Source organism: Camelus dromedarius, chromosome X, assembly GCF_036321535.1.
Source record: "Camelus dromedarius isolate mCamDro1 chromosome X, mCamDro1.pat, whole genome shotgun sequence".
Lineage (NCBI taxonomy): Eukaryota > Metazoa > Chordata > Mammalia > Artiodactyla > Camelidae > Camelus > Camelus dromedarius.
The window spans coordinates 8670679-8678695 of NC_087472.1; the positions used below are offsets into that span (position 1 = coordinate 8670679).

The 8017-nt window shown below is 39.9% G+C and overlaps 1 pseudogene; it reads right to left on the minus strand.

Annotated features, from left to right (window-relative positions):
• Positions 1 to 4146: 4146 nt before the first annotated feature.
• LOC105091536 (actin, cytoplasmic 2-like) lies at positions 4147 to 5215 on the minus strand (annotated as a pseudogene).
• Positions 5216 to 8017: the final 2802 nt, after the last annotated feature.

The window sequence follows — 8017 nt, forward strand, 5'->3', positions numbered from 1 at the left end:
TAATACGTTTCTTGAATATTAAAGATTTAAACTAAATGTACTCTTGTTTCTCTGAAGTTAAATATTTGAAATTATTTTCTGGGCATTTGAGATATTTGAACATGTTCCCTCATTCTTACCCAGAAAGGGAAAAATAGATACTGTCTATAGAGAAGTAAAGTACCAGAAAGAATATGTCAGTCCATGGCCACAAAGATACATATCAGTTTTGCAGTCACTCAAGTGTTTCTTCAAATAAAACATTTTGTCTGCATGTGTGTTTATTTGGGATTCAGGTGATATACTTAGTCTTAACAATCACACTGGTCCCAAGTGCAAGTCTGATGGAGAGCACCTCATCAAGATTGGGGTTTGATTTCTGAGTCTCAGTAAGGAGAAAGAGATAGTTAGACCTTGGGGACCTTGACGTGTATTGGAATGAGTATGCAGTTCATCAAATTGCCATCCCTTCAAGGGATACTCTTACCTGTTGCACAATTATGATATGTTTCTTGGCAGCTTGGGATCAGAATGTCCGCAAGCATCTTGGTGTCTCTAAAGGAATATTTCCTCCATTGCAGGTGGGAGTTGGGGCCAGATTGATATCAAGGACCCCTCCAAAACAAACTGAAACCCCCTGTGATGTGAGTGCCTCTGTTAGAAGAAATACACAGAAGAACGAGAGCATGTGTACAAGACATATGTACCTGGGTTAGTATAGCAATGCTTTTGTAGAATGACTCATAAGAAAGCATTTTTTTGACCCTGTTAACTATGATTGATGCAAATGATGCAGTCTAGATCCCCAACTCATCATAGAAACTTTATGAATATCAAGTATTAATTATTCAACTTGTTCTATGTTAACTGCAGACAAAAAAATAAGGCAATGGAACTTAAATGTGCACTTTGCTGTAATTTTAGCATACTTCGTTGTGAGATCGTTCAGTCAGTGGTAGTCTATAGATTACCTTAGCTCATCTATATTTGTCCAATACCCAAATAGAAAACCTAATTCAAACTATTAAGAGAAATGATAGATTTTCCTGTGTTAAGTGGGACTTGATCAATTCAAGGTTTTTACTACCAGCTAACCTGTAAGAGAAGTAAAAACGATTTCGAGGGACTTCCTCCGCAGCTGCTGTTCTGTTTCTCTCCAGCTATTGTCTACAACCTTCTCTCTTTTTTCTGTATGTAAAACTTACACAGGCTGTGACCAAAGACAAAGCCATCTTATTTTATGATCCCCAAACCACAGTCGCTTAGAGACCCAAAATAGAAAGTAATTTCTAGTGAGCTCATCCAAGCTTTAGCCTACGCAGTTCCTTTTTTGCACAAAATGACTTGGCTAACATTCCAAGCAAGGACCATAAACCAGCAGTGTGCATAGACACTGAATAAAGATATATTTAGATAGATTGCATGGATTACAGAGGCCTAAACCATCTGTCTTTAAACACAGGCAGATGTCATTTTCTTCAGTCAAGGGTCTGGGTTTTCCAGCAATATTCCAGCCTTTAAAGATCCAGAGAGGTGCTTTAACAATTAAATGTGTGTATCATTCACAGAAAAGTCGTAAGCATCTGTTTCTCTTATTACAGACTTTTATAAACTCAGAAAATTTTAGTTATGGGTTCAGAAATAATTGGTTATGTACTTTTTTTCCCTGCCATACTTCCACAGGATCTGTTAATGCTGCTATTCTAAGCACAGTGTTTTATAAGCATTTGTTTACATGCCTACCTCCTTTGGAGGGTGAGCTCTGCCAGCGTGGGGAGTGGGCTTTTTTTAATCACCAGGATAGTAAATGATCTTAGAAAGTGATCTGCAAGTTTCTGCACACGTGTATTAAGCAAATTGCTTACTTATATATAGTACCCCTGATGCTTGGGGGATTGCGTGCTTCAGTCCCCCACGGGGATTGGGAGTGATGTGAGCAATAATCGAGGTGGTTTGGCAGCCTCTAGTGAGCTAGAATCTGATTCTTGAGTACACGCCTTGTGTGGTAATAAGGTTGCTAGATCAAATACAGGATACTTAAAGTTGAATTTCAGGTAAATAACAAATACTTTCTTAGTAAAAGTATATCCTGACTATTGCATTCAATTATTATGTGTCCCATTCTTTGATGTTTATCTGAAATTCAAGTGTAGCTGGACATCTGGTATTTTAATTTTCTAATCTGACAATTCTGTCAATAAGGATGAGTTGTCCAGTGGGGTATGGGACCAGAGATAGTGCCCTCACTCAAGTGACTTGATGCATTTTATTGTGCGAGTAGAGCCTAATCAATTCAAAGTCTTGATACCTCCTATCTTTGCTATACTGAGTGTGACTGAACTTTTCTTAAGGTGGTAGCAAAGTGAGAGAAGTTTTGAAGTACCCCAGATCTAATTTAGTTCTGCTGTAAAACGAACTGTACCCTTTGTTGAAAGAAATATCTATTGACTGGTATAGAAAAGTCCTAAGGTATCTGAAGACCTTTAGTGGGTAAAGTTATAATGCGTGGATTTGTTGGAAAGAAATACTATTTAGAGTTACGTGATGTAAGTAACATTGAACAAAACAGACTTGGCTCACATAAGGCCTAAGCAGTTCAGGCTTTTGCACTAATGACCCTTAAATATATATATATATATATATAATTATTTTTTTTTTTTTGCAGATGAGCTTTTTTTTTTTTCAGGGATGTGGGGTCAAGTGGGTCTATAGAGACTTTTTGCCAAAAATGTATGAAATAAATACACTCTAAGAAATGGTATTTTGCCATAAGATTTTTAGGCAAAGATACTCATTTACTCAACACAGCAGTTTATAGTCAGAAAATATGGAACATTTTTGAGTCATGTACCATATTTGGATAAACCAAAGTGTTATATTTGGTTGGAGCACACCACATGAATGAGTTATCTAGGGCTTAAAACAACACAATTTATGGTCTCACCATTCTGTAGGATAGGAGTTCCAAAGCAAGGTGCCAGCAAGGCCATATTCCTTCTGAAACATACAGGGGATCCTTCCTTGCTGCCTCCTAGCTGCTAGGGGTTTGCCGACAATCTTGGGCTTTCCTTGGCCTGTAGCTATGACTCCAGTTTCAGCCTTCATCACATGGCATCCTCTTTGTATGTCTCTGACTTTACGTAGCCATCTTTGTATTAGGATATCAGTCACATTGGCTTAGGGGCCAACCCTACTCCTAACTAATTACATCTGCAGTGACCCCGTTTGCTTATTTGGTCACATTCTTAGGTACTTAGAGAAGAATTCAACATACCTTTTTAGTGGGGGTGGATACAATTCCACCCATAACACTAGGATTCTCTAACAAATGGACATGGGGCGGGAGAAAAGTAGGCAAATCAAAATGCCACTGAGCTTTTTAGCTCCAGCAACTAAAACAGGACAGTATTGCTATAAACTGAGTGAGATCAGGGAGGCTGGCTGGAGCAGGTTTGAGAGGAAGATCAGAAGTTTACTTTTGTACATGTTGAGACTTTTGTTAGATACTCAAGATGTTGATGAGGTCTATAGGTACGGAGACCTTTTCTGGGATGGATGGATATATATATATTATATATATATATATATAATTTTTATATATTTATATGTATATATTTGAGGGGAATCAGGGAAGAGCACAGTGCTGAGAGAAAATATTGGTGAAATGGAGGTGTTTTTTTTTTTTCTTTAAGGTGTGCATTTTATTGAACTGGTCTCAAGACAGTGTACGGACAAGCTCTGGCTGCCTCTGTGCCTTAGCCCGCTCTCAGAGGGACCAAAAGCCTACATACATCTCAAGTTGCGGGACAAAAAATGGGGGCCATGATGGCTGACCATTCAAAATAAACGAAAACAAATTATTAAGGCAAAGATTAAAAAAAAATTTGGAATACATCATTTACACAAAAGCAATGCTATCACCCTCCCTTGTGTGGACTCTGGTAAGAACTGGCCCTTCTTAGAGAAGCAAGGCGGCTTTTGGGAAGACAAGGGACTTCCTGTAACAATCCATGTCATGATATTTGGAATGACTAAAAAAAAATGTACAATCAAAGTCCTTGGCCATATTGTAGAACTTTGGGTATGTTCAATCCAACCGACTGCTGTCACCTTCACCGTTCCAGTTTTTAAACCCTAAGTCAAGTGCCAAAAACAAACAAAAAATTCAAAAAAAAAAACCCCAAATAAAGCCATGCCAATCTCATCTCGTTTTCTGCGCAAGTTTGGTTTTGTGAAGAAAAGGGTGGAAGGTAACTCAGTCCGCCTAGAAGCACTTGCGGTGGATGATGGAGGGGCCGGACTCTTGCTTCCTGATCCACATCTGCTGCAAGGTGGACAGCGAGGCCAGGATGGAGCCGCCGATCCACACGGAGTACTTGTGCTTAGGGGGATGCGATGATCTTGACCTTCACCGTACTGGGGGCCAGGGCGGTGATCTCCTTCTGCATCCTGTCGGTGATGCTGGGGTACATGGTGGTCCCACCAGACAGCACCGTGTTGGCATAGAGGTCCTTGCAGATGTCGATGTCACACTTCATGATGGAGTTGAAGGTAGCCTCGTGGGTGCCACAGGATTCCACGCCCAGGAAGGTGGGCTGGAAGAGAGCCTCGGAGCAGTGGAAACACTCATTGCTGACCATCGGGCAGCTTGTAGCTCTTCTCCAGGGAGAAGCTGGAGGCAGCGGTGGCCATCTCCTGCTCCAAGTCCAGGGCGACATAGCAGAGCTTCTCCTTGATGTCACGCACGATTTCCCGCTCGGCTGTGGTGGTGAAGCTGTAGCCATGCTCCATGAGGACCTTCATGAGGTAGTCCGTCAGGTCCCGGCCAGCCAGGTCCATACGCAGGATGGCGTGGGGGAGGGCATACCCCTTGTAGATGGGTACAATGTGAGTGACCCCATCACCAGTGTCCATCACAATGCCAGTGGTGCGGCCAGAGGCGTACAAGGACAGCATGGCCTAGATGGCCACATACATGGCTGGGGTGTTGAAGGTCTCGAACGTGATCTGGGTCATCTTCTCACGGTTGTCCTTGGGGTTCAGGGGGGGCCTTGATCAGCAGCATGGGATGCTCCTCGGGGGCCACATGCAGCTTGTTGTAGAAGGTGTGGTGCCAGATATTCTCCATGTCATCCCAGTAGGTGACGATGTCATGCTCGATGGGATACTTGAGGGTCAGGATGCCTCTCTTGCTCTGGGCCTCGTCACCCACATAGGAGTCCTTCTGGCCCATGCCCAGGAGGTGATGTTTTTATGATGAGAGAGTATGTAGACATAGATGCAGGCAGGTGTGTAGATTTAGTGGCAGGGTCCTGTAGAATGTCTTTTTCTTTTCTTTTCTTTTTTTTTTTTTTTTTTACAGGAAGAAACTTTCATGTCTTTTTCTTTTTTTCTTTTTTGGTTTTTATTGAAATTTCTCTTTTGATCACTTCAGCATTCTTAGTGTTATAAATAAGCAAAGTCATCAGTTGATTATAAAGATGGGAGAGGAGTCATTGGGAGTTCTGAGGAGGGAAAAAAAAGTATGAAATAGTTGTGTCAGAGAGTTGGAAGAGGATGGTGTAGTAAATGTATTATAATTATTTACCAGCACTAAAGACTCACTTGAGATTAATGAGCATGAATTTAAAGTGAGACCAATCAGCATAACTTTCAAATTGTGTCCTTCTGCACTTTTGTAGGAAGAGAAATTTAACTAGTTTTGTAGTTTTACCATAAGAAGATGAGTAAAGAAAGGGGCAGGGGAGTATGTGAGAAAGTCATTTTTATGATTTACCATAAGACTGGATGAACTGAGCTGGGTTAGGAGAGCAGAAATGACATCACAAGAGTCATGAAAAAGTGGAAACTGGAATTTGTTGGAATCAAGGTACTAGAGGAAGTAACCCGGAAAGATATAAAATGGTGGAGTGAAACTGAGATTACAGAGAGATTGTAGTTGTTGGTTTTGGCAAAGTCCAGGGTGCATGGGAGTGAGTGAGGTTGTGTGGGTGACTAGATCATTTGATGAGAGGAGGTCAAAGAACTGACAAATTTCAAGATGGCAGCTGAATCACTGAACTGTGTATTGCATTTGCCAAGATCTATGATAGAAGTAGTATAGGAGAAATTTGAAGCCTAATTGTTTCTGCTAGAGATACTGTGATACAGAAATCTCTGATAGAAGTATATATTGTTGATATAAAGGAAGAAATTTCCTCTGCAACACAGACATTATTGGACTTTTCATTTCAGTTCCAGTATTATTGAAGACCTTTGTTCCTGTGTATATGGAATGTGGTTCTGATGGTTTTCTTAGACAGGGTCAACCCATGGGGGTCCTCTTCTTTGTATTAATACAGTATCATTGGCAATGTTGATTGGTTGGATTTGTAACATCATCAGTAGCATTATTACTCACAAGAAAAGAGATTAAGAAGAAGCACATCATGATCCCTTTGAAGAACCAAAGGGATTATTATTTCAAAAAAAAATCCCATCCAATGTTGCCAGGAGTTTGACTCCTCTGTGTATGTTGTAAAAATAGACGGGGAAAAAAAAGGGGGACTGTATATGAGTTTGTGACCCGTTTTGAATCCTAAGCTAAACATGAAGTTGCATGTATACAAGTTCTACCTCCCAGCATGTTTCTTTCAAATATGAAGGGATAAATAAAAAGACAAAATTTCAAGAACAAGAAAAAAAGATTAAGTTAAATTAAGTGAAAAAAAATTGGATTCATAAACTATAATCATTATTGTACAGATAGTTGCATGTTTATATTTTTATTAAAATTCATATGCAAAAAGACAGGAAGTGCATCATCATGTTAACAGTGGTAAACCCTGAGTGGCAGAACTGCAGGTGATTCTTACAAGTAAAGTTTGTAATTTATTGCCAGGGGTACTACTGGGGATACCTTGAACCATTTCCAATTGGTATCCATGTAAAAATGTGCTATTATTCTGTCTCTATGGACTCAGAGCCCTATTATGTTTACATAACAATGGGAAATGCTTAAAAAGAAACAATCCCTAGGTCTCCCTCCCCAACCTCTCTTACTCAGACTTATCAGTTGGCATAAATGCTGATCACTGGTTTCTTCTGGGGCCTTAGGCAAATCTCACGTCGGCATGTACAGATTCATTGTTTGACTAATTAAATGTTAATTATAGTTGTTAGTTTATTCAGTATAACATGGGCTAGTTTGATTTATTTTTCCTAATTGACCTCATAATTTTGATGTATGTCCTTCAACCAAAGTTCACTGCCAGATAAAATGTTGAATAGTTACACCATTCAGAGATATTGATGCTTAAAAAACATGGTCATTTATATCAGAAAAACAAAATGCAGTCCACCCATTCTGTATGTGCCAGCAAAAGGTAAAACACTTAAGTCCTTTACCTTGGCATCTCCAAGTGCCCCTGTTCTTTGGTTACATAGGAATAACATTACAGATAAAATGTTCTGAATATATTCTAATTTCAGTTAATTTTGAATCCATCCATTTATTTAACAAATATCTATTGAGCCCCTACTATGTGTCAGACAATGTTCTAGGCCTGCAGATCAGTGAACAAAGCAGAAAAAGGTTCCTCACCTCATGGAGTGAACATTCCAAGGCAGGAAGGATGTAAAATGTCTGAAAGGGCTAAGGGCTAAGGAAAGAAGTGGAGGAAGGGGATGTGGAGGATTGACATGCAAATTTTAATAGGTTGTTCAAGGGGAAAAAAATCAACATCTGTTGATTTTTTTTTCTTTCAAATGGAGATTTCACTTACAAATGATAAAATGCCTAATTGATAAGTTTTGACATTTGTGAAGTTTGGCAGTGGTATCTGCTCATGCTACGAGTGCCTAAGACAAGGTGGAGAACATTTCCATGTCCCCATAGTTTCTCTTGTGTGGTACCAGTAAGCCCCTCTCTCCACCCCCATAGGCAGGTGCTGTTCTGATTTCTATCAGTCGAGCTTAGGTTTGGCTGTTCCTTAACTTCATAGTACTGAAATGGAAGAGTGTTTATTTGTGTAGTGTGTATATGTGTGCTGTGCATGCC